Below are 24,225 nucleotides of genomic sequence, written 5' to 3' on the forward strand. Positions count from 1 at the left end.
GCCCAATGGGAGAGGCCACCACTTGACACAAAGGAACATGCCACAGCCAGAGGTAGAGATGGTCTTGGTGATGCTGCACAGATATTCAGCATTTTTGTTGAAAAGTCAGAGATTATTGCTGTTCTCTTCACTATGCCTGTCAGGTCCAATAAATCTTCTTCAGTGACTCACCTCTTCATACACATGCATTGCAATTTTCTTTAAACATCAGCTTGTCAGCGTCATTCAAAATTAGATCTTTCTCCTTTCTTGCAAAACTTCATCCATATTTCCGGAAATATCCCCAAGTTCAAATTCAACTCTAGTTTTCCTAACCCCATTTCATTCATCCACTCAGTCACTTGAAAAGTACTCAGTGAGTGCTTACTAAATGTCAGGGACTGCCAATATCTTCTGCATTTTCCATTTAGTGACCACCATGGAATTGTTTGTATTCCTCCTATGCCAACCAGCTTGCTTGCTTTCCTTTAATACTTAGTTTCTGCTTCTTACATTATACTAGAAATAAAAGTAGAAAATATGGCCTCTATCCTTAAAGAACTAATACTACAACTGAGATACAGAATTTTGAAATAGGCGAAGAGCAAATTTTCAAGCCCATGAAGAGATGATATGTGCTATACTAGAGCGGGCTCTGGATTGTGCATGAGTCAGCAGTCCATTAACCCACTTCAGGATCCTGGATAAGTCTCTTTGTCCCTCTAATCTTCAGTTTTCTCGACTGTTTAAAAAAATGGTGTTAGACCATTTAATCTCAAAACAATTCCTACTAGTCTCCAACAACTCAAATGCCCAAAGATGGCATCCTAACCACATACGCTTACATAAATGCTGAGAGAATTCAAGGAAAGAAAAGCAGCATGGGTTTGGATTAGTGAGACTGTGTATCATCACAATTAAGAGCCCTGGTTTTTATATCAGACCAATCTAAACTCAAATCCCTGATCTATAGCTTAAAACCTTTGAGGCCTTGACAAGTAACTTAATCTCTCTGATCCTCGGTTTTCTCATTTGTATAGTGGGGATAATAATAGTGCCTACTTTGTAGGATTATCATGAGGATTAAATGGAGCAATTCACGTGAAGTCCTTAGCACAGTGCCTAACATGAAGGGTGTGCTAAATAGTTGATGATGGTGGTGGTGATCATGATGGTTGCGTTTTTAGGAAGATATTTGTGGAATACAAAGACCTTTCCAGTAAGGATAGACTTCAATGCTGGGTTGGAGGAACTGGCCAGATATGAGATGAACTACAAGGGACTGAACAACTGGCATCAGAGAAGCAAAAGGAAGGAAGAGTAAGAGGTAAGAAAGTGGGAATACAGGTACATCGATAGACAACTTGCTGACCAGAATTCATGATGATGGGAACACCTGATTTGACAGAAAGAGCTAAATATGATGAAACATTACTCAGAATAGCACCTGTGTCATCTCCATGCAGACAATGAGGATTTGAGAGACTCAAGGCAGGGAGACTAGCCAAGAGCCTACAGTCACCCCTGGGTAAAATGCTGACATCTAGACAACAGGGCAGAAAGGCAGAAAGAAAAAGTAATCCTCTGGAGCACCCCGGGGTTCTCTTCAAGGTATCTCCCCCAAGAAATTCCTTTTGGTCTCCTCTACACAAACGTTTAGTGTTTCTTCCCACCCCAGTTAAAACTGGAGGCAACATGCAACCATGCCCATGTGCCTGGAAGGTATGTGAGGAGCTGAGATCACACCCTGTCTATGCGTTCTGAGTCAGAGAATCCCGTAAGAGGATATTGAAGGTTACTAAGCAAGCCATGTCACTTTCGGTCTGGCTGTAGTCAGAGATCTTGCTGGATAAGAGCAGGGCCCAAGCCCTCCGGGCATGGCAAGGCCACCGCAGCACCATGTGGTTGCCATTACCGAGCCTAAACAATGAGCCACGAGCTCATACAGGCTGTGTTCATCCTGGGCTCCTTCACAGTCTGCACCCCAAGGCTGTCCAGAAGAACAGAGACTGCCCCAGCTTAACCATGGGAGGCAAATTATTTCCTAGAGACATATCAGAGGTGGAAGTGGGAAAGAACTTTGCCCAATTACAGGCCAAATTGACCAGAACTTTGCTCCTGGGGTTATTGCTGGTGGTTCCTTGGCATGCTTCCCCTGGGTCTGGTGCATGCTGGTGCGTCGGCTGTTCTCCACAGCTTCCTAGATGGCAGACATTGCCCTTGCTCTGTACTCTAAACAAAGAAATTGTCACACGATATACAGAGAGGTGTCTGGTGAGGTGGAACATCAGTGGGACAGTTCAGCAACACACATACACACCCCACTGAAGTCAAGCATGATTTAGTCTTCCACAATCCCTGTAATCTTCTGCCAGAAAAAAAGATGTGCTAGGAAATGGGTGAAAGCTTTCCAAATAGCACATGTGATCATGTCCCCATGTCCCCGGCTGGAGAAGTGAGGAAATTATGCTGGTAAAGAGTGTGGTTTCTTTGAGGCCACCACAGGAAGTATCTTCTCAATCCCTTTCTTTCTAGACTTCAAATGGTTACTGAGTGCCAGGTGTATCAACAATAGCCTCAGATGCTTTGATGGAGTCTACGAAGTCCCTGATAATCTGCTTGGTAGGTGTGACCTAGGGAGAAAGAGAAATCTTCCCAGAGACAGTGACATTTGAGCAGGGTCATGGATGATGAGGAGGATGTCAGAATAGCAGCACGCCCAGGTGGAAGGAACCACATGTTCAAAGGCCTGAACCTAGAGAGCCCATTCCTCCAGGGGCCTCTGTTGCTGACGCAGCCTGCAAATATAGTATTCATAACGATGAATGGAAAGATGGGGCTCCATCCTTCCAAATCCTACCTCAGTTTCCCCTTCTCCCACCCTGATGTTCCTGAAGGTATCTCCTGCAGTAGAGAGTAACCAGTTATCCTTGGAGTGAAGATCTCTTTGTTTTTAAACTGCTTTCCCTCTCTCTTCTTTGCTATCCCCAGTTCTCCCTAACTCACAGCCCTAACACCAGCACTAACAGCACTAACATCAGCTGAAACTGAGACCCTATTTTCTAAACAGAAACTCAGGAGCTGTGGTCCAACCCAGCAATATACAAATGTACCTACTTATTGGATGGTTATGAGTTTTAGTAATGAGTATATCTAAAGTATGAGAACAGAGTCTAACATGCATAAGCAATGCATCAATGTTTTGGAAAAGAACAATAATGAGGTGAGTGCATTAATGCACCAAGTGCTAGGCGTGCTCAGAAGATGGAATAATTGATTCTGGATGGGGGAGTCAGGTAAGGTCAAAAGAAGGTGATACTTGTTCTGAATCTTAAGTTTTGCCAGAAGGAGCAGTCCGAGAGGTTTCTGGATTAGGAAACAACACTGGCAAAGTTCTTACACAGTATATTTTCTGATTTGAGATTGATTCATAGTAAAATCTCAGTAAATTATCAATACCGAATGAAGCTTAGCAGAACATTTCACTAAAAATCTATAGCAAAAAGTACAAAATTACAAGACACCAGGACAGTGAAGAGCTGATAAATTAACAACAGGCTGGAAGGTGAGGGAGGTCTGATGTGTAGCATCTGCCCATTTCTGGGATATAAATCTTTCCAACATAGTTGATTTGAAGCTCCAGTAGTAGTCCCCCTCTCACATACAGTCATGCGTGTATTCAGTCATGTGCTGCTTACAGACAGGGATAAGTTCTGAGAACTGCTTCATTAGGCAATTTAATCATAGTGTGAACATCAAAGAGTGCACCTACCCCAACTTAGATGGCAGAGCTTATTGCACATCGAGGCTATACAGTGTAGCCTATTGCTCCTGTATAGCATATTACTGCACTGCATACTGTAAGCAATTATAACCCAATGGTAAGTATTCGTGCACCTAAACATAGAATAGGTACAGTAAAAATATGGTATTAGAATCTTATGGGACCACTCTCCTATATACAATCCATTTTTTACTGAAATGTCGTTAGCTGGCCCATGTCTGCACTACGTTTCTTCCATCTGATGACTGCAAAAGCTGCTAAGTGACTAAGGGGAGGGGAACATCTATCCTGCAGACAGGCTGGACAAAGGGAGGATGCACATTGCCAGCAGGATGGCGAGGGATGACACGAGATTTCATCACACTACTCAGAATGGTGGGCAATTTAAAACTCATGAATCATTTATTTCTGGAATTTTCCATTTCATATTTTCAGACCACAGGTAACTGAAACCATGGAAAATGAACCTGTGGATAAGGAGGGACTGTGCAGGTGATATCAATGGACTCACGAAATCCCTGAAAATTGAACAATTGGCTCTCAGAAGCCAGTGCACCAGGGATGTCAGGAGCACCCAGGGAGATACACCATGTGGGTGTCCCGGGACAGTGGCGAGGACCGCTCCAGCACCCTGTTCAGAGCACACCTGGGGCCAGAGTCTTTGGAAGTGGCTGGAACTTCCTACTGACTAAACTTTATGCTTCTGAATCAGGCATGGGTTTTATTTGCAAGAAATAGAATCCACTCTGACTATTTTAATCAAGAAGGCGATATTTTTAATTTTATTTTATGAAAGTCTATTAGCTGTCAGAATATTTCAAGTGATTAGCAGACAGAGGTTATGCTTCCAGCAGCAACGTCCAAAATCAGGGTGAGAACAGCAGCACAGCTGCTGGGTACTAAATGGCAGGGTCCTTGTAGCAGGGCCTGCCACTGCTCCTTCTGCCCGCACTGTGTGGCTTCTGCATCAGAATTGCACTTACCCCTCCTGCAAAACTGCTGCTTCCACAGAATGCCGGACTCCACTGCAGCTAAAATGAAAGGCCCACACCGAGCCGGTTGTTCCTGTGGTCCCTGGGCTCCAAAGGGAGCCCAGGGACCACAAGCTCTCTGGGAGCTTGTGGTTGGCTGGACACAGGCCTGCTGCCTGCCTCCTAGTTGCATGGAGATCTGGGTTTGAACTCAGTGTGGCCACTGGGGCAATAAGATTCATAACACTAACATTTTCCAAATACAGCAAGATAGTTTAAAAGTTGGAGGGCAAGTACCATTGACAGCATCCACTGTGATTAGCTTTAGGCCCTCTGCCTTGTACAGAGGTTCCCCTAGAACCCTCTTTCTACAAATAAAAATGTCACCTGTTAGGGGAGAAATATATTACACATTATGCCTAAGTTCTTGCCCCACCGTTTCTGCATAATCAACAAAATACTTATCACAGTTTCTAACGTTGTGGAGTAAACACAGCCGAGCTTGGAATCAGACAGACCCTATAGCCAGCTTTCTCTGTGCCTCAGTTTTGTCAACTGTAAAATGAGGATAATAATAATACTCTACCCCGGCGGTTGTGGTGAGGAGCCAATGAACTCTGCTAGGTGAATAAACTGGTGGTGCTCAGAATGTGCTAAAACTTTTTACGAGGGGCAGGGCAGTGTGGCGTAGTAGAAAGAGTGTGACTTTTGGAGTCAGACAGACCGAGTGATGGATAGGACTTAAGCCTCTGTTTTCTCATCTCTAAAATAAAGATGATGAGAATAACAATGCCTGTCTTACAGGGTTGTTGTGAAGATTAAAAATAATGTAACCTGTCTAGCACAGATCTGGCTTATACTAATTGCTCAATGAATGAGAGTCATTGATTAATATTATTGCAATTATTTATGCCATTATACAGCCTGGCCTAAGACAGAATGTCAGCTATGCCCAGCTTGGTTGGCCACTCTGAAGGCATCTTAAGAACTTAAGAAACTGCAAAGAGTTCTGTTTTTTGTGTGTGTGGTTATCATTTATTTCACATATTCTGGCATATGTAGCACATCCATTATCTCGTTTGCACCCCATGCCAGTCTTATGAGGCAAGCACAGCAACCTTTAAGATAAGCATTGCTGCACTGCTCTGCGTTGCTGTCAAAAGAGTCTATTAAGTGATGGTCTAGGTCACCCAGCAAATTAGTGACAAAGCCGAGGCCAAAATGGAGGACATCCGGTTTCATGTGGAATGTTCCTCCCACCATCTCGTGCTGTGTCTTCATTAGTTTGTTCTTGCATTTACTCAACAAATGTTTATTTATTATACTTTGTGTGTCAGTCCCTATGCTAAATAAGTTCTGCTGATTCAAAGACGAATATAAGAGCTTGCCCTCTAACCAAAATAATTTAAGAAAAAAAAAAAAAAAGAAAAAGAAAACAAAACATTCCACCCACCCCGCTCCCAGGGAGTTTAATAGAAAATACTTTTTCCAATGATGTGACTTTAAATATTTTAAGAATTGTATTTGCAAATAGGATGATCAAATTTAAAATAGGGCTACTTTCACTTGAGTCATCACATATAAAATTAATATAATAACATGAAAAACTAATATTAAAATCATTAAAGTGAATTTTCTAAAAGCATTACTTTTTAACTTATTAACAGTCATTTCATTTTTCAAATGAACTTTACCAGCCACTGAATAAGATAATAAGACCAGCCAGTTTGCCAAGAGAAATCTAAATTTGATGCCAACACATATCATTTACAATACCCTAATTCAAAAAGAATTCTTAACTTTCTTTGGGTTTAGGTCTTCTTAGACAACGTTCCCTCTAGCTTTGCTTTGACCCCAGTTACTGTGAGAAGGAGATATAAAACACTGTGGGTTCCAGAATGTTCTGTCCTTGGAAGATCTCCATTTGAAGTTTTTGGCCAAATGTCCAATTAATTCCCCTATGACTAAGGCACTTTGGGGTCAGCAGAACTTGGGGTCTACAGGGATTACAGAAAAAGGACTGGGTGCAGAGTTCACACTAAGGCTACATGTTTCAAAAACCTGGGATAAAGCCAGACCCTGCTACAGGGATTTGGAAGGAAATTAGCTCAGAGATGCTTTCCCTAATAAAATTTTCTGAAGTTAATATTGTTGTCCTTTTATCACCAATAATAATAGTAACTACCACTTAATGAGAGATGAGTATTTGCCAAGCACTTTACAAACACTATTTCTAATCTTTATAAATAATAAAACTGCAAGGTATTATAATTCCTCTTTTATAATGACACAATTGCAGATGATTTAAGTAATTTTTCTAAGGTCACATAATAAGAGGCAGAGGTGGAATTTGAAATCAAGACTGATCTTACTCCTCTTTTGTCTACACCTCTGCTACTTCACCCAACATCTTCCCCCAAAGCAGCAAGACTAGCCCTCAAGTATGTATGTCTTCACAGGGAGCTTCAATTGTTGATCTAAACATATTTACTTATTACCACCTACAGACCCAGCACTGTATTGGCACTGAGGAATCCTAAAGGAGGATTCTGGGTTTTGGCTCACTCCTTGACTTGCCAAAAATTTGCCTCTTTGGACCCTGTTTCCACATTTGCCAATGATCTATTTCTCTGACCACTAGACATTAGACAAAAATTAGCTCCTTTCTGAGGCTTATAGAGAGATAAATGAAATATTTTGTTCAGTCAAAAATCACGACTATATAAATAACCATTTTTAATCTCATAGATCTTAAACAAGATAAATCATGTCACAGTGAAAGTTCAAAGAGTGTCTGACCAAGAAACTTGAGCTAATGCATGTGCATTATATTTGTAAAGAAATACCAAACCCTCTCCTACTTTAAAAGTAACATTGCAAAGATTGCTCTTGGATTTCCTGTGAAGAACTGCCTGAGACTCCTGGCTAGAATTAGCTGCAGATTCATAGTACCATGAGTAGGGCAGTTGAATTGTGTTGTTCAGTGATCATCAAATCAAAGAAGAGGACAATATGGTGAGGGGAGTATTTGAAAAAGCACATTCAATATTATAATACAGTGTTATACTTAGAAAATGAAATGCATTGCTTGCATAGTGCGGACTTTGAAAGCAAAGCTTGATAATAACATCTTTGCTAGTAGGGCATTACCGTAAACAATGTGGGTTGAGCAATGCTCCTCCACATGTATGTGAATTGATCGGGAAAACATGCACTTACCCCTCAGCCTTGATTCTATAACCAAGCTCTCAAATCCATGCAAAAACTTACTCTGTTTGCAAAACTCCAAGTCTTCATTTTAGTCACTGGGATTTCAGATGTTCGTTTGGTTTTGTTTGTTTCATTCTTTATCTTCCTCACTTGAGAGACAAATAAATGACCTGGGAGGGAGAAAAACAGGATAAATTATGGTCTAATGTGTTGCTGAAAATTCTACACATCCATCTGGATCCCACTCAACTCAGGAGACAAAGAGGATAGGGCATGCCCACTTGATGAAGCAAGAGGGTCAGGTGAGTCTACCTCTGATTTTGTGTAATTGGAAGCAGGTCCTGGCCATGAACTACACTGAGTCAAGGTGTGTGTGCTTTCCTCCCCGCCCCGCTCCATCCTTCCTCAGCACTGGGGAAGGGCGTTTCAATTGGCTAACTCATCACCTAAAAAAATTCTTATTCACCAGCTAGTTAACAGAAGAGCCTCAGGGGAGTTAGGATACATCAGTACTTCACAATTAGTTTGTGGAAATAATAGCAAAAAATCAGTAATTTGCTAAAACAAAGGAAGGAAGTGAGGGAGGGAAGAAAGGCCACATGGCTAGCGAGGTATGTAAATCTATCTTCCTGATGGCAATGAGGAATGAGCAGGGTTCAGACCAGCAAAAGAATATTATGAGTGATCAAAAGTTAAGGTAGGTCACATGGAGGTAGGTGAGGAGCCTTGGATCCAGGCCTTGTGTTTAGGAGGAGAATCAATACTTGACATTTTTAACCAAGTGTTCGCTTGTTAGATAATTCAAATAAATCATCATATTTGTGATTCCTTTTGACAATTTCTTTTTAATCCTTTAATATATCAGGATCACTCAGAGGCCCTGGTTAAGGCCATTAAGGTGGAAGATGAGGGTACAATGGTGCCAAACAAACGTAGACCACACAGAAAATAGGAAGCAGATCCTGATCCCAGAAGGAAAATGGCCCATTGACACCTGCATAATTTTAAGCAAGACTCTCTTGTTTTATGAGTTTTATATATCATGAATCTGCCCAAGATTTCATTTGAAAAAATATTTCCACAGCTGAAAAAAATAAGTTTAAAAAGACTAGATAAATATCATTATAACAAAAATCTTCCTCCTGAGAACTATTTTTTAAACTGCATAAAACATTAAAACAAAACACTCTGTTAAAAGTATTAATGCACAACTAAACAGTAAGAAATTCCTGGGACAACACCTAGGAAAAGGCAGAACCCAGAGGAACAAGCCTAACATTCAAAATTGCTTTATCTTAAGAGCATTTGCTGGTATAAAGTAAAAGCTATAAATCAGAACAGCAGTTGTGGTGGACTTGTGGGTGGGGTAAGTCCAAGTGCACCTACCTCTTTAACTGGGCCCCTGAAAATCAACCAGCCTTCCTGCAGATTTATAGCCTGGGTTTATATCCTTTGGGTGGTCTAGGGAACCTCTAAAAGAAAGTTACCGCATCCAAATCCCAATTCTCGAATTGTTGCTACAAATAATTTCTACTATGCAATAACCAGGACTGATTTATGACAATAAAAGAAATGATAGTGGTGGCCAGAAAGGGGATGGTGGCATATTCACTAGGAAGGGCACAAGGAATTCTTTAAAGAATTGGATATTTTCTAAATCTTGATCTGCGTGGTTGTTACATGAATATACATTGAGCTATACATTTAAGATTTGTACACTTTCATGTACATATATTACACATAGATTTTTTAAATGTTTTTAAAGTAAAATGATTAGCACAGTCAAAGACAGGCACACAAAAAAACAAAAATCCATGTGCACGAACCAGAAGAAACTATAGAGAGTAGATACAAATCAAATGGACTTCAGATAGTGACTATAAAACAACTGTTTACTACTTTTAAATAAATAAAGGTAAACTTAAAAATATTTAAGAGAATAGGAAACGTTAATAAATGGCATCACCAATTTGGAAAACAAACTTTTAAAACCAGAAAATTTAACAATCAAAATTAAATGAACAAGTTTAGCAGCACATTGCACATGGCAAAAGAGAGAAAGAGTAAACTGGAAGGTAAAGCAGAAGAAACAATCCAGGTGCTTTCTTGGCCCACAACTGAACCATTTAAACTGCCACATGTCAAAGGCAGATAGGAAACTCAATCCTAACATTCAAGTACCTTGCCCTACCACAATTTATCTTATTCCAACTATATGAAAGTGCTTTGGGAAGCCACCTAATCAAAAACAATTTAAATTTTGCAAGTGGCTGGGCACAGAGGCTCATGCTATAATCCTAGCACTTTGGGAGGCCAAGGCCAAGGCAGGAGGATGGCTTGAGTGCAGGAGTTCAAGATCAGCGGGCAACATAGTGAGATCTTGTCTCTAGGAAAAAAATTAAAAATTAGCCGGGTGTAGTGCTGCACACCTGCAGTCCCAGCTACTCAGGAGACTGAGGCAAGAGGAGTTCTAGGCTGCAGTGAGGTATGATCAGGCCACTTCACTCCAACCTGGATGACAGAGCAAGACCCTGTCTCTAAAAAATAAACAAACAAATAAATAGTTTGCAAATGGACAAAGGGTATCCAGTATAACCCCAAGCTCTCAGTATATCAAACATGGATGAGATATAGCCACAGCCTGGCCTATACAAATGCCTTCAAAAAATCCTCAACAGGGAGTGGGACTAGGTGATTTCCAATGTTCCTTCTAACCCTGGAACACTAGTCTTCATTGGCTAATAATATGTTTAATTATAAGAAGCCAAACTGAAAATAATCAACAAAAGTCTATTTAGGGTGTTTATTTAAAACTTTGCAATGAAGTCAAGGCTAGAACTTTGTTTCATGAGCCACTTTCTTTGTCCTGATTTGAGTGCTTTCATCTGTTTCATTTCCTTCTTTACACTGTCTTGGACTCACTTTCCTGGAGTGCTTTATTTCCCCAGATTCTTAATTTTCAGCTTACTCTACTAAACCACTCTCCTGCCTCCCTAAACTAGTTTGACCCAATCTATGCCCCCGCCTTCTACAGAAATGATGTTGCAGTTTGGTTTTCCACAATCCCTAGCTTTTGCAGATTGCAATCAATGACTAGCTACCCTGTATTTTCTCAATTTTAAGTTTAGCCTTCATTTAAAAAAAGAAAGAAGAGGCTGTGTACAGTGGCTCACACCTGTAATCCTAGCACTCTGGGAGGCCAAGGTGGGAGGATCTCTTGAGATCAGGAGTTCAAGGCCAGCCTGAGCAAGAGCGAGACCCCGTCTCTACAAAAAAATAGAAAAATTAGCTGGGCATAGGGGCACGTGCCTGTAGTCCCAGCTACTCTGGAGGCTGAGGCAGGAGATTGCTTGAGCCTAGGAGTTTGAGTTGCAGTGAGCTATGATGTTACCACTGCATACTCTTGCTGGGCAACAGAGTGAGATTGTGAGATTGAAAGAAAGGAAGAAAGGAAGGAAACAGAGAGAGAAGGAGGGAGGAAGGAAGGATGGGAGGCAGGAAGGAAGAAAGAAGGAAAGAAAAAGAAAGAAAAGAAAGAGAGAAGAAAGAAAACAGATGCTATTTAATCCTTCCAATAAACATTTTGCAAGAGCAATCACTTCATGTCTCCAGTCTACATGGGGGTAGGGGAGAAATAAAGGGCCACCTTACATCATACGGTGGCTAAAAAGAAATACTTTGAGCCATGTCACTGGGGACAGTCCCTGCAAAACCAGAATGTCTAGTCACTTTGACCTACAGCAAAAAGTGTCAAATAACTAGGACAAGTGCTAGTGTAAACAACTGATCAAGTCATTAAACCCTAACATAGCCACTGGGCAAATGGGGCCACATTCAAACCTACCAATCAAAGGCGCAATCTAGCAAAAAGAGAATAGTTGGGTTTTTTCCTTTTCATTTTTAGTTTTCTTTCTTTCTTTTTTCTTTTTCTTTCTCAGAAGGATCTGAGAACAAATAGGTGATGTGGGAGACAGCTCTGGGGGCAATTCTCAAAGCTCCCTGCTTACAAACCGAGCATAATCTTTTCTCCCTAAGTAAGGTACAACCACTCCTCTGCCTCAAGAGCTGCTGCTGCTGCTGGGAGCCAGGATCCTGGCGACTGGTGGGTGAGGCCCTATTTTCAATGTGTTTATGATTTGCACAGCGAAAACGGTAGCATTTCAACGGGCAAAAGAAAATCCTTGGTCAGCAACCTGGCAGCCTTCTAGGCTTCTATCAGAATAGTTGCGCTAAAGAGCTGTTGACAACTTGAGGCTCACCCAGCTGTTCTGGGGAGACAGGTTATCGGCCAGGTAGACCAAAGCAGCAAATAGCTAGCATCTCTGCTGCCAGTGACTCTGTGGCCCTTCCTGTGTTAAGCACTTTACACGTGTTACCTTATTTAATAGTCTCAGCAACCCTAGGAAGAGTTTCTATTAGTATCCGCATCTTTCAAATAAAAAGCTGAGGCACAGAGGTATTAGAAAATTAGCCCAAGTTTACGAAACCAGAAAACTGCCATATCTGGTTGACAACACACCCACTAAACGTTCCTCTTCTGCAACATCTCTGGCCAGACTTCAACTCTTTATCTTCTTTCAGAACAACTGCATCAAAAAGTCCTTGCGTCTAAAACACAACAGTCAAGACCCAATAACATATCCTACATTTATTTGAATAAAGGCATATAATTTTCAAACATTCGTACATCTCTCATTTGATCCCACACACCTTCTGGGGTAGGTAAGACAGGACTATTTATTTTGTTTCTAAAACCTCTTTGAAATTATATTCAGTGACTAAGCATTCCCCATGATTAAACTTTTAGAAGTTTCTTTCAAAACAATAATTGTCAAGACGGAGTAAGTCGACAACTTTACCCATTAGTAGAAGGAAAACAGACACGCCATTTGGTTTGGAGCAATGTCTGAATGTGGGCTGAGAGAAGGAAAGTGCATTATAAAACCACAGGGACAGGAGCCAGCACCACCCCAAGTGGCTTAAAGCCTCTGGGGCACAGGGGATGTTTCTGATGTTTTCTCTGCCTTGTTTCTATAGGCTTTTGGAAACTAGGCCCGAATATAATAAATGCATTTGGAAGATAAAGCATTTGGGAAGAAGACATTTTCCCTAAATTCCCACTCACCTGTTTTTTCCTCCTATCTCTAAGTAGTGGTATAAAAATACAGATCCTGTAGGCACCCAGAGCAGTGATCAAATCTGTGCTCTTCTCCCTCCAGCTGTAGGACCTGTCGCAAGTTACCTCGCCAATCTGAGTCTCAATATTTTCATCTGAAAAATGGAAATATTGGTTGAGGAGATTAAATAAGATAATGTGCATTAAGTGCTTAGCATAGTTCTTGATACTTACTGTGCATTGAAGAACACACTCCTCATTTCTATCTCTGATTAATATTTGCTATACGTGAATTTGTGCATAAGGCATAACTGATAACATGCAATGTTTTGAGACTTTCAAAAAACCTTGATAAAATTCCATACCTGTGGCCTCACTGGGTCACACAGCATCAGGGAACTGACTACCTCACATGTGTTTAAAAATAGGACACAACAGATTGGGATAATCATACACTTCACTGTGTCGAAAATTGCTCACTTTGCGGTTCCCCAGAGATTTGTTCTTTGAACAATCTTGTTTAACATTTTAATAAGTAACCTAAAAAGCAGAGTTTTTTTCAATGCCTGCCAATAACATAAAGAGTTGCTAGGCAGTGAAATTTCTATACTTCTCTCATCATAGAATAGTAACAGTTTACAGACCAGCAGTGGTCCATAAGCCACATTTTGAGTAGTATTGATATGTATTACAATAAGTTAGTTGCTTTTAACAGAGGCAACAGTAAGAAAAGAAGACAAGAAGTTTTTAGCCTATCAAAATGATAAGGCTAAACATCAAGCCTAAGATTTAAGACTTATGAGAGAACTGGTTAAAAGCTTAGTTTTTGAAATCAAGCAAACCTGAAATTGAATCCTGCCACTGGTTAGATTACATGAAGTGGGGCAAATTATTTAACCACTCCATGCCTCTGTTTCCTCACTCAGAGTACCTGCTTCATAGGCTGTAAAGATTATATGAGATAATGCAAATGAAGTCCTTCCTTAGCACTACACCTAAATGTAATGGGTGACCAATAAATGTTAGCAAACGGTGGTGTTGGTAAGAGTGGTTATGAGGTGGTTGTAATGATGGTGGTGATGGTGGCAGTGGTGATAGCAGTCGTAGTGGTGGTTATAAAGATGGTGGTGGTGGTGGTGGCAGGAATGGTGGTTGTAATGATGGTGATGGTGATGGTGGAGTGGTCATAATGATTGATGATGGTGATGGTGATTATAATGATGGTGGTGGTGGGGATGGTGATGGTGGAGTGGTCATAATGATGATGATGATGGTGGTAATGGTGCTGGTAGTAGTGGTTATAATGACTGTGATGGGGGTGGCGGAGTGCTCTCAACCACAAAACCATGACAGCTGTCTGCCAGCAATGCTGTCTCCTTGGCAAATGCCCACTTGCATTTCTACCTGAACTTAAGAAACATCTCTTCTGTGAACCATCTCCTGGTCTCCAACATAGAACTGACCACTTCCAATTTTGTAGCCCCCCTGCTGCTCACATAGATATCCATCCTAATACCTGAAATTCCTCGTTGTATTTTTGTATGTATATGCCTAGCTCCCCTACTAGACTGTAAACTCCTCGAGCGTGGGAAGTTTGTTCATTATTCTTTATAACCCCAGTGCCTAGTATAGCGTCAAGCACATGCAAGTACTTAATAAGTGTTTGGGGAATAAGTGGTGAATGAATAAATAAAATTTCAGTAAAACAATGGGCATTATAAGAAGGGCAATAATACTTCTGCATTTTAAGAAAAATATAAAAGTGGATAAAGTTTAATATACTAAATTTGGAGGGTGAGAAAGAAAGGAAAGGGTGGCAAGGCTTCACTTCTTATGCTCATAGAGGGTACGGATAAGGTAAGCAAGTTCACATTCACACAATAACAGCATTGAAACTCAGGCCTACAGCCTTGAAGCTTGGAAGTTTACTAGGACAATAAAATAAAGTACTGCTTTCAATGTGAATGAATGTGTGAATCTAAGAGGAAATTTAAGCTGAAAAATACAAATGGGCTTTCTAAAAGTTGAAAATGAATTCACTGATGGTTGACCCAAATCCCATTTATATTCTCATTTAATTCAACAAATAATTAAGGAGCACCTACTCATAGTCTCAGGACTGAAATACACAATAGAAAATACAATCCCTGCCCTGAGGACACTTACATTTTAGTGGGACGACAGATGTAAGCAATTATTTATTCAGTTATTCTCAAATCATCTATGGTAAGGAATGCTTTTTTTTAATCATTTCACTTCCGATGTGTCGCAGAGTAATACTTTTGGAAAACACAATGAAAAAAAAAGCTACTTAGAAAAATAAAAGTGTACAAAGACATACAAAATACAAGCTCTAGTTTTTTGTAATTATTAGAGTCAAAAACAAAATCACTGTCAAATTGTTATAACTGTCACTATAATAAATGCTTACCATTGAGTTCTATACTTTTCTCATCATAGAATAGTAACAGTTTACAGACCAGCAGTGGTCCATAAGCCACATTTTGAGTAGTATTGATATGTATTACAATAAGTTAGCTGCTTTTAACAGAGGCAACAGTAAGAAAAGAGGACAAGAAGTTTTTAAGGAAACTTGAATTATTTGGGAACCAAGCCTACTTGATTGATATATTTTTCCCAAACATTACCTATGCCTCAGACTAAAAGACTATTTTTCTCTTCCTCTCCAGGACCTATTTTTTTGAAAATATAGCCTATGTTTGCTGCTTCATCATCATGCCAGAACTATTTCATAGCCTGGAAAAAAATAGAATCACTGCACTTTTTCATACTTCTTTTATAATATTTATAGCCTGCAATGTGAGATTGCTATTTATCTCTTCTTTCCCATTAGATTTGAAGCTCCTCAAGGGCAAGAACTTTATCATACTTACCTTAACATCCTCTACAGTATCTAGTAAAAGTACTTACATGGTAAGTACTCAATTATTGCTTGCAAATGCGTGAAAAAATGAAGTAATGAATGAATAAGTGAACCAGCTATTCAGTGCCTGCAAAAACAGATTCTTGATTTGTTCTATGTTTTAATTTATTTGATATCAAAGGTTAATGCTTCCCTTTAGACTTAAGCTGCTGGAATCACTTAATTTTTCTGTATACTTGGTCCACATGTGAAATTTCAACCAACATCAAATGAAAGTTTGATTAAACAGGCCAGGAACAGTACTTGTGATGGATGTCAATTTCCCCCCAGGGCAGGATGTGGGTCTGGAAACCAGAAGACTGACGAAGCTACAGAGGTGAAAGTTCTCAAAAAGAGCTCATACCCTATGCCCAAAGAAAAACGATGCGTACTTCCCCTCCAGAAAAGAAACAAGTTCAGAGACACAGAGGTGTTTGGATCAAGTCGTCAGATTTTGAGCCTGTCCTTCTTTCTCTCATACGTCCCACCTCCTTTTCATTATTGCATCCACTCTCCATCATAATGGGAAAAAATGGAGAATTCAGTGGTATCTCAAAAATATTTCCAACCTAGGGAGGCAAAAGGACAAAACAGTTTCAGCTTCCAGGATTAGTGTAGCTCCTCAAAAGCTCTTGCTGCCCTTGAAGCTGGTTTCCTGGAGCAGTGAAGATTCCCGGGATTCTGCAAGCAGCTAGAATTATCTGGTGAGTGATCAGAAGGCTCCTGGGAGGAGGCCCAGCTGGGATTCCTTCCAAACCGTATCTGCACCACCTGTAACTCTTTAATACATTTGCTTGCCAGAAGATCGTCCTGAGCCTGGGGGGATGGGGAGAGCTGCCATTCCAGAAAGAACCACCAGCCGGCTTTGGCAGCAGAAGGGCGTCCTTGTGCATTGAGAAGGAGGCAGGACTGCCAGCTAAGGGCACCTCGCCAGCCCTGGTATGCAGACCCAGGACCTGTGCCCACTCAGCCTGCCCCAACTTGCCCAGGGGAGAGAGAGGCCAGGGAAAGATGGGAAAGGTGTTCATTCCCCACCTCCTTCCAGTTCCAGCCAGTTCCAGTCTCCTTTGAAGTCCTGGGCCAGGAGGCATGGCTAGCACTAGTGCTGGGGTTTTTTCAGTAAGCCTCTGGGATTCAGGTTCTTTCTCTCGCTCTGGAAGGCAGACCAACATAAATCAAAAAGCATGGACTTTGGAAGCAGATAAACCTTGATTCAAATCCTGGCTGGGCCATGCACTGGGTTATAAACCCAAGGAAATTATTCAACTTCTCTTAACCTTGGAGTTCTTATTTGTGAAATAGCATTAATCTAACCCAGAGTTTCTCAACCTTAGCACTATTGACATTTTAGACTCGATACTTTTTTGTGGGAGTGGGCTGGGGGGGGAGGGTGGACGCTGTCCTGTGCATTATAAAAGGTTTAGAAGCATCTCTTGCCTACCCACCAGACGCCAGTAGCACTGTCCTCCTCCCAGTTGTGACAACCAAAAGAACCAATTCTCTGGCTAATATCCTCGCGGCAGTAGGGCAGGGTGGAGACTAAATTGCCCCCAGTTGAGAACCACTAACCTAACCTAATCCTTAGGATTGTTTTTTTATACATATTCTTGCAAATCTAGAGAGTCCACTACCTATGCATGAATGAAAGAAAACCACCCAAGACTTAGTAACTCCTGTAGCAGATGCTAGTCCTGCCCCACACACGTCCCCTCGGCTTCCACCTCCACACACTGATGGCCACTGCCCATGGACACTGGGGCTCTCCGGCCTCAGGACTACACATGGACAGCACAAAGCAAGTTGGAAGTCGATGCCCTGGGAATTAACCTTACCCACTGACAGACAATAAGTTGGATAAATACCCCAACTTCCGAGACCCTTAGTTGAGATCATTCTACACTGTCTCCCCGAAATCCCCAGTGAGATGGGACTTTATTGCCCACAGGGGTAACTGGCTGTACGACACACCACCTTCCCTGTCTTTTTCCTGCTCCCCCGCAGGTATTTCCCAGGATTACTTCCCAAACTCTTTTCACAACTTCATCTTTCATGTGTTTCTTTTAGTAACCCATTATGTAAAAATGATGCCTTGTATTTCTGTAAATGTCCTACCTGTTGACTCATTGGGCTTCTACTTAGTATATTCCAAGGTTATGGTATTTCTGAATTTTTTTTAAGTACTGTAAATAAGCTATTGTTCTGCTCTGAGGACTGCTGAAAATTATGATCAACACATCCCCTAGGGTCTCAATGCAAGTAGAAAATAAGAGTCTAGGATGCTCACTTCCCATTCAGCTATAGGCCCAATCTATCTCCAACATTATTGCCACACAGCTTCCTTCTAAAATGTACATCAGATCATGTCTGACATGAAGCCAGTGGTCTTGTCCATTGCTGTCACCTCAGTCCCTAAGACTACACCTGGAACATGGTAGGTACCTGGTAATATTTGTTGAATTACTGAGTGGATATCCTTCTCATGCTTAAAATCTTTAGATGCTTTCCCGTGTTATCAGTAAAGAATAAAGATCAAACTCCTACAAATGGTACATAGGCAGACTTATGTACCATTTCATGACTTGGTCTCTGCTTCCAACTTCATCTCTCACCACTTACACATTCTATCTTACTCCACAACACACACAGGCAACCTGCACGTTAACCATCCGTACAATTTATGGTTCCTGGAACGGTGTGTCCTTTTTATGGCTGTGCTTTTGCATATGTTTCCCCCTTAACTTGGGATGTCTCTTTTGGGTCTTTTTCCTGTTGATGCCAGCAGGTTCCTCAAGAGGCTGCTCACTCTGACTTCCTCTGGATGATCTACCCTGAGCTTTAAGATAATCTTTTTCTGCTCCCATTGCACTATTGTAATTTGGGGTTTGCTTAATAATCTGCCCCACCAGAGAGAGAAAGAGTGCCTGGAAGTAAGGGGTTATGTCTTTGATTTTTAGGTATCCCTGATGCTCGACACATTTTAGGTACTCAGAAAATGAATGCTTGTGCATTCATGCAAGGCCTTGATTGTTCTCTGTAGTAAGACTTTGAAGAGGCTTTAGTATGTTATCCTCATTCCCCTAACTCAGCAACTGACTTATGAATATTGGTGAATCCCAGGGATTCCCTGACTACTAACCAACTTCAGAAAGACAAAGCACAGGTACATGAACCACATTGTCTAAGCTTCCTACTCGTATGCTTCGGCTGTACTAATGATGGGAAGAAGCTAGTGCCTTGGCCAAGGAATAATGTGACCTGCCACCTGAGCCAGCCTCAGTATATGAAAACAAACTCCTCCCACGTTGCGCAACCAGGTGGGTGGCTGTCATGAGAACCCAGAGAAGCTGTTTGGAAGTGGTGCTCTTCATTGAGCTCAGCTCTTTCAAGCCAGAACAGCTTCGAGATAGAATGTTTATAAATTCAACATTAGGCCTTAAATCTTGGAGCTGTGCTTAGTACTAGTGAGCTGGTTTTATGCAAATGGAGAGTAGAAAACAAAAGAAGATGTGCTTGTTCTGCTCTAAAGGCCCAATTAATTCTACATCTAAATCATCTTCAGAGAGAAGGATCTAGCTAGGACACAAAGACCCCTCCTCACTTCCCCACCCTTCTTTAACTTCTACCCTTCCCCAAGCAACATATGCTGAAAAGCCCCAGACATTTCCTTTCCAAAACAACCTTGAGACTTGGATAAAATCTAATCCTGTGGAAAAAAAAAAGAAATTATATCAGCAGCGAAGAACATAGGAAGGAAGAGTTTTCATTGTATTGATTCAATCAAGCAACCAGCGAGCAGCAAGCATTGACTTACATGAACAGCTCGGGCATCAGGACAAGATTGTTTGCTTTTGAAAAGTGACAATATTTATAAGGTACATTGCCTTCCAAGACAAAGTGTCTTGTCAAATGCTGAACATGATATCTGAAAAGTAATAGATGTTCATATGATACTAAATCTTCTGTATCCTGTCCATGAGGAAACATTAATTGAAATCTCTGAGCTAAGAATCAACCAATGTCCATTTTCAACAAACTAGAGAACACAGGACCACTATGTCCTATGTCTACTAGGACCACTGGCAACTTTTTATAAGTTCCCACTTCCTAATCTGTGAATACCTTATCGATGTCCTATTTATTTCACAAAGAGAGTCATTATACCACTAGGTAATTATCCTCAGTTCTCCAAGCTCTTCAGTCACTAGACCATCCATATCCCCATATAGAAACCTGAATGAAATATGAAGCTTGTCTTTTTCTTCCTGTGTTTCTAAAAATAGTTTCCACTTGACAGTACATGACGATATATGCCATCACAACCACATGTAAGGAATATGATCTGAATGGCACAGTGGAGTCTCTTCAACTCAACAGGTAGGTTTTGGGGATGTGATTCTAGGAGTTGGTCCATTAAAGGCCGTGAAAGTTCCACGTGGCAACAAGGGTAGAGGCTAGAACTTCCTCAGAAAGAAATCATAGAACCACAGAATGCCCAAGCTGGCAGAAATTTCCAAAGACCACAAGACCAGCTAATTCACTTGATAGCTGAGGATACCTCCCTAAAAGCTAGGGTTTTATCCCTTGTTACTTTCCTACTAGTAAATCCATGTGGACTTTATCAGAAGACTCAAAGAGTTACTTACCCAGGGCCTTACAGATAATGAGTAAAATAATTAGAGGCAGAGTAGACACCAGATTCCAGTTCTTCTGACTGCCTGTATAGCGTACTTTCTACTCCTTTAAAGTCTCCCATGCCCCAATGTTCCCACAGAGAGATCTCCAAGAGGAAATGATGGATTTCAACATTCAAGTCTCAAACCAATCATTTTGAAGCCAACATACCATATAATATCGCATCCTACTTGTGTAACATTAACCAAGACAATCTCCTTTAGCTGAAACCTTCCCAGTACCAACTTTTCTTGATAAAGACAAACATGAATCCAGCTAAAGTAACTGCTACTGCTGTTATAAATATATATTATTACTTGTAGGACTCTGCAGAATGAGAGGTAATTCTCTTTTTATGTGCAGTAGTAGCAAGGATGTTTAAATGTCATCTTTATTTTTATAGTATTTCGGAGGAGGACATTAATGCCACATTCTATTTAGATACATTTTTATTATACTGAAGGCCAGTCCCTTTCCATATTGGATTCTCTTGCTGGACAAAAGGCTCCAAATGGCAAAAATAAATAAATAAAATATTTTTTAAAATAGCAACTATGGCTTCTATGGAAAAAAATTTCAATTCTGACAGAGAAGTATAGGGTTAGGGTAGCCTGGCAAAATTATATCAACAATACTAGTGATTTAAGCTTGGTTTTACTTTAACTTGTGGCCCTAACACCTTCCTTCTCCAAAGACTTCATCCCTGACTAATAGTTTTAATTTCTATGAAATTTTCTTTTGATATGTCATGCCTAAGATACAAGGACTAGGTCAGCCTTTAGTTAGATTATCAGATAAATTTGGACAAATGGCATGCACAGAAAGAAGGTCCCTTTACCAAAAACAAAAGAGAATGAAGAAATAAATACTCCTGGTTATTTAGTGCTATTAAAGAGAGTATGAATTAGCACAGCACATATAGAAAGCACGATGGTCAAACCAAGTCAAGAAGAAAAAATTTTAAGCCCTTTGACAGTCACTCTTAGAAATAACTCCTAGAAAAATGACGTAAGTAAAGTACTCATTGCCATGTTAACCAGAATGGGGAATAGGGGGTCATATGCATGAGGAAATGAAGATGTACATTGTCATATGGAATAAAATAGGAAAAAATTTTGGAACAAAAACTGGAAATAGTCACAATGTTCAACAATAGAGATATAATGTAGTAAAATGTAGTGTCAATCGATTAAATATACAACCATTAAAAATGATAATCATGAAACTTGTATAAAAACACAGAAAAATGCTTTAAACAAAATGTTGGAGAATACAAAACAATATGTATGTTTCAATGACAATAATTTGAATATATGTCATTCTCTGCTTAAAAGGCTCTAATGACTTGCCATACAATCTCCTTAACATGGCCATAAGGCTCTTTTTTTTGGTCTGGTTTCTGCCTACCCCTCCAACCTTAACTCACCCGGCTTCTTAACTGCCCTGGCTCTGAGTGTTTAGAGACCTCAGAAATTTCCTAAATATGTCACCTTCAGGGAACAGCTGAGGCATCACTTCTTTGGGAGGCTTCCATCACCTTCCCCGCAGCAACACTCTCTATCTCAGCATCGTCACGCTGCATTGCCATTGGCTGTGTAATTTTCAGTTGCCCCAAGTGGCCTGTGAGCTCCTTTTCAACTGAGGCATTGTCTACCTTACTCACAGCTGCATCCCAGAAAAGCACAGCGCCTGGCTTACAGCGGGGCTCAGTGGATGTGCTCTGGATGGATGAATAAATAAAAGAAGGATCATGAGCAAATCAGCGAGGGAATCAAAGAACAACTGTCACTCCTACTAGCCTCCCTGCTCTCTAATTTGAGTGAATAACTGAATGCATGCACACTTGTGTGCAGTGCAGCCCAGAGACAAGAAAGGAAGATAAAAAGGTGAAAGACTGTAGTGTTAGGATAAATGAGCTGATCTCTTTTCAAAATTGTTTTAAATATTGTGGTGAGTTTGAAGGTAGGGAGGCAATAGCTTCATTGGGATATAATTCACATACCTTGCAGTTCACCCATTTAAAGTGTAAAAAGCAATGGCTTTTAGTATATTCACGGAGTGTTGAAGCCATCACCGAAATCAGTTCTAGAACAGTTTCTTTACCACAAAATCTCCATACCACACCCCCAATATCCCCATACTCCCCAGCCCTAAACAAACACTAATCTACTTTCTGTCTCTATAGATTTACCTATTCTAGATCTTTCATATACATAGAGTCATCTAATATGTGGTCTTTTGTGTTTGACTTCTTTCATTTAACCTAATGTTTTCAAGGTTCACCCATGTTGTAGAATGTATCCATGTTTTATTTCTTTTTATGGCTGAATAATATTCCATTGTTATGGATATATGATTTTTTTTTTTGTTTATCCATTCATCAGTTAATGGGCGTTTTGGTTGTTTCTACCCTTGAGCTATTAAAAATAATGCTGCCATAAACATTAACATACAAGTTTTGTGTGGATATGACATCTTCATTTCTCTTAGGTATATAGCTAGCATGAAATCGCTGGTTCATATGGTAATTTTATGTTTAACTTTATGTGGAACTGCAAGGATGTTTTCCAAAATGACTGCACCATTTCATATTCCCACCAGCTGTATATGAGTATTCTGATTTCTCCATATCCTTGCCAACATTTATTTTTCTGGCGCTCTGATAATAGCCATCCTAGTGAGTATGAAATGGTATCTTGGCTTTGATTTGCATTTCCCTGATGACTAATGACATTGAACATCTTTTTATGTGCTTATTGGCCATTGTATATTTAATATGGTTTTAAAAGCTTTGTTTTCAATTTAGAAAAATGTTTAGAATGAGAAATCACTTCTTTCTAATAAATATGAAGTACATTGGAGATCATGCTGAGCCTATGGTGGTAAGCACCAATGGCAAAAAAGGACAAATAAGATGACTTACTGACCTATACGGAACAAAAGAAGTAATGAGCCATCATTTGGGAGATGAGTGAGGACTTCAACCCAGCGTGAGGTGGCAAAGCTCCATTCCTGACTCTGGGCAAATTACCCAGCCTCTCTGAGCCCCAGTTTGCACATCTGTAGAATAGAATTCTAACAAATCCAAATAGAGGAGCCAAGTTTTCCTGCTCCCCTACTCTCCAGTGACATTCCTTCCATGAACCCATCCCCTTGGGAGTGGGGAAAGGAGAAGTCCTGTGCTCCACCTGCCCCATGTGCCACCCATTAGTCCATCAGGCTCAGCTGAGCCCTCTTAGGCCCATCCTTATACCATGATGGGCAAGTGACAGACCATATAACACATGTCTCAGTACATGGAACAGACCAAGAGTATAGGTTCTATCCTCCTGCCTTCACAGTGACCTGAAAGGCCAGCTTCAATTCTGAATTCCTCAAAGTTCCTCAATGAGTGTGACTTGTGGGAAGAAGGGACCCCGGAACCCAGGGCCACACCCTATTTCTTCCCACACCTGGCTCCGTCCCACACTGCAAGCCACCTTGTTTACATGTATATGGACCCCTCTGGCCATATGTCCAAATTTCATCCACAGCCCCCTGCAGCAGTGGCTCCTGACGCCCCCTAGAACGA

The 24,225-nt window shown here is 40.7% G+C and overlaps 1 long non-coding RNA gene across 3 annotated transcripts in view; it reads right to left on the reverse strand.

The window, feature by feature from the left end:
• Positions 1-24,225, reverse strand: part of LOC105870316 (uncharacterized) — an 81,242-nt gene that overhangs the window by 47,057 nt on the left and 9,960 nt on the right. For 2 of the 3 annotated variants that reach the window (XR_012922888.1, XR_012922889.1), the window contains exons 2-6: positions 16,348-16,552; positions 15,227-15,339; positions 13,070-13,215; positions 12,464-12,552; positions 8,005-8,114 (exon numbers count right to left, since the gene is read on the reverse strand). This is a non-coding gene — a long non-coding RNA (uncharacterized LOC105870316). The remainder of the gene's footprint in view (positions 1-8,004; positions 8,115-12,463; positions 12,553-13,069; positions 13,216-15,226; positions 15,340-16,347; positions 16,553-24,225) is intronic. The other variant, XR_012922890.1, reaches the window with a different exon arrangement.

Source organism: Microcebus murinus, chromosome 14, assembly GCF_040939455.1.
Source record: "Microcebus murinus isolate Inina chromosome 14, M.murinus_Inina_mat1.0, whole genome shotgun sequence".
Lineage (NCBI taxonomy): Eukaryota > Metazoa > Chordata > Mammalia > Primates > Cheirogaleidae > Microcebus > Microcebus murinus.